Here is a 2,500-nt window from a genome sequence, read left to right on the forward strand (position 1 = left end):
CACTGCATGGCTTAATCTTTGAGACAAGCATATGACTACTGGCAGGATCAACCAGGTAGCACGTCCTCGCAGACGGGCCAGCGCCGGCCTCCGCGCGGAGGCGTCGTGCCGGGCTGGACGTCGTTCGTTCGGGCGGACCGATTCTTGGGCGCGTGACGCCAACGCGTCTCCGGCCTTCAGCGTGAGCCACATCCGAGACCAAAAGCGCCAGCGAGGTGTCCTCGGTGCCGCCGGCCATAGGCCGACGGCGGCACGAGGCAAACGCCGCGGGCGCTCTCGAGCCGACGAGCCGCACCCCGGGGGGTGAGCTCGACGAAGGCAACGTGTATCGAGCACGGCTTCCCGTGGGACGGGTAGCAGCACGCAAGCACTTCTCAACGCAGCAGGCACAGGATGCCCGCACGAGTGATGGGACACGGGCGCCGGGAGTCGGCCGCACGGCAGCGGGGGTCCTCCAAGCAGTCACGGGTCCAAGACAACTCATGCGCCAGCGTAGCCGCTACGATCGAGCCATCCAAAGCATCCCTCCGCGCTGGGCGCGGCGGGTCTGCTTGCGAGGACGGCGACCGAAGGTCCACCGAGCGCGGGAGAAACGGAAAACGCATCGAGCAACGGGCCATCCCACGGTGCAGCCACTCGTCCAGGGCGTCTGGCCGGCGGTAGCCAGCCATAGCCGGTCGTGGCTGCGTCACGGCCGAACCACGGCCGGCCAGGCAGCCAACAGCGCCAGCCGGAGCTGGGCGCGGTAGGGTGCCGACCGGCCACGGCTAGGCCGCGAGGGGGTGCGGGGCTCGGCCGAGGAGACCTGGAGGAGACGCTGGAAACGCTATGGTTTCAGCAGCGTTTCGCCCGGGTTTCGGCTGCACGAGTTCCCTACCCCCTACTATACCTGAGGGGCATACCCCCTCCCAGGACTTCGGGGAGTTCTGCCTTCAGAAAACCAGGGCATTTTCCCAGTACCCCACGAAACCCATCTAAGATGGCTGGACACAGCGTTTTTGCTCAGAATCAGGGGTTTCGCTAGCGTGACCCGTTTTCCCTCACGGGTGCACCCGAACTTCCACGTCTCACGCGGGGGGACCACGGGAGGGTCCCGTGCCCTTCCACGTGCCCGTTTTCGCGGCCGTGGCCGAAAATCCGTTTTTGGCCCGTTCGCCATGGCGAACCCCTCGTTTTCACCCGAAACGCAAGGCCGAACAGCCCTGCCGCCCGTTGCCTTGCGTCTCCTCCCGTTTTCCCTCCGTTCCACCGTGCCCTTCAACCGAGACCTACGTAGCAGCCTCGGTGTCTTTCCACGCGCTTGGACTTAGCCCGTTTTCGCGGCCGTGGCCGAACCGTTTTTTTCGGCCCGCGCGCCATGGCGAACTCCTCGTTTTCAGCCCATACGCAAGGCCGAACAGCCCTGCCGCCCGTCGCCGCGCGCCTCCTCCCGTTTTCCCTCCGTTCCACCTTTACCTTCACTCAAGACATGCGCTCTAGGTTCGGTGTCTTTCCACACGCTGGGACTTAGCCCGTTTTCGCGGCCGTGGCCGAACCGTTGTTTTCGGCCCGCGCGCCATGGCGAACCCCTCGTTTTCAGCCCAGACGCAAGGCCGAACAGCCATGCCGCCCGTCGCCTTGCGCCTCCGTGCCGTTTTCCCTCCGTTCCGCCATGCCCTTCACCCAAGACATACATATTACCTTCGGTGTCTTTCCACACGCTTGGACTTAGCTTATTTCCGGGGCCATGCCCGAACCTCGGTTTTCGGCCCGTGCGCCATGGCGAACCCCTTGTTTTCAGCCCAGGCGCAAGGCCGAACGGCCCTGCCGCCCGTCGCCGCGCGCCTCCTCCCGTTTTCCCTCCGTTCCACCTTGTCCTTCACTCAAGACATGCACTTTAGGTTCGGTGTCTTTCCACACGCTTGGACTTAGCTTATTTTCGAGTTCGTGCCCGAGCCTCCGTTTTCGGCCCGTGCGCCATGGCGAACCCCTCGTTTTCAGCCCAGACGCAAGGCCGAACGGCCCTACCGCCCGTCGTCGCGTGCCTCCGTGTCGTTTTCCCTCCGTTCCACCGTGCCCTTCACCCAAGACTTACACATTAGCTTCGGTGTCTTTCCACACGCTTGGACTTAGCTTATTTCCGAGGCCGTGGCCGAACCGTTGTTTTCGGCCCGCGCGCCATGGCGAACGCCTCGTTTTCAGCCCAAACGCAAGGCCGAACAGCCCTGCCGCCCGTCGTCGCGCGCCTCCGTGCCCGAGCCTCCGTTCGTCGCGTGCCTCCGTGTTGTTTTCCCTCCGTTCCTCTGTGCCCTTCACCAAAGACATACACATTATGTTCGGTGTCTTTCCACATGCTTGGACTTAGCTTATTTTCGAGTTCGTGCCCGAGCCTCCGTTTTCGTCCCGTGCGCCATGGCGAACACCTCGTTTTCAGCCCAGACGCAAGGCCGAACGGCCCAGCCGCCCGTCGTCGCGTGCCTCCGTGTCGTTTTCCCTCCGTTTCACCGTGCCCTTCACCCAA

The sequence above is a fragment of the Zea mays genome, unplaced genomic scaffold (assembly GCF_902167145.1).
Source record: "Zea mays cultivar B73 unplaced genomic scaffold, Zm-B73-REFERENCE-NAM-5.0 scaffold_298, whole genome shotgun sequence".
Taxonomy (NCBI): Eukaryota; Viridiplantae; Streptophyta; class Magnoliopsida; order Poales; family Poaceae; genus Zea; species Zea mays.